The sequence below is a fragment of the Mustela erminea genome, chromosome 4 (assembly GCF_009829155.1).
Source record: "Mustela erminea isolate mMusErm1 chromosome 4, mMusErm1.Pri, whole genome shotgun sequence".
NCBI classification, from domain to species: domain Eukaryota; kingdom Metazoa; phylum Chordata; class Mammalia; order Carnivora; family Mustelidae; genus Mustela; species Mustela erminea.
The window spans coordinates 97,794,681-97,795,641 of NC_045617.1; positions in this window are offsets into that span (position 1 = coordinate 97,794,681).

Genomic DNA, 961 nt, shown 5'->3' on the forward strand with positions numbered 1-961 from the left:
GATTGCTTTGACTATTAAGGGTCTTTTGAGGTTCCAAACAAATTTTAGGATTATTTGTTCTAGTCCTGTGAAAAAATGCCATTGGGATTTTGGTAGGGATTGCATTAAATCTATAGATTGTTTGGGTAGTATGGACATTTTGATAATATTGATTCTTCCAAACCATGAGCATCAGTATCTTTCTTTATCTTTCTTTTCAATTTCTTTCATCAATGTCTTATATTTTTCAATATGCAGATCTTTTGACCCCTTGGTCAAATTTATTTGTAGATATTTTAGTCTTTTTGATGAATTATAAATGGAATTGTTTCTTAATTTCTCTCTTTGATAGTTCATTACTAGTGTGTAGAAATGCCATAGATTTATGCATATTGGTTTTGTTTCCTGCTACTTTATTGAGTTCATTTATTAATTCAAACAGTTTTCTGGTGGAATCGCTAGGATTTTCTATATATAGAATCATGTCATCTGCAGATAGTGATAGTTTTATTTCTTCCTTTCTGATTTGAATGACTTTATTTCTTTTTCTTGTTTGATTTCTTTGTCTAGGACTTCCAATTCTATGTTGAGTAAAAGTGGTGAGAGTGGGCATCTTTGTACTGTTCTGGTGTTGAGTATGATTTCATCTATGGGTTTGTCACATATGGCCTTCATTATGTTGAGGTACTTTCCCTCTATAGTCCCTTTGTTAAGAGTTTTTATCATAAGAGGGCACTGAATTTTGTCAAATGCTTTTCCTGCATCCATTGCAATGATCATATGATTTTTATCTTTCATTTTTTTGATGTGGTGTGTCATGCTGATTGATTTGCAGCTGTCAAACCATCCTTGCATCACTGGGATAAATCCCACTTCATCATGCTGAATGATCCTTTCACTGCATTATTGAATTTGGTTTTCTAATATTTTGTTGAAAATTATTGCACCTATATTTAACAGGGATAAACCTCTATGTTTCTTT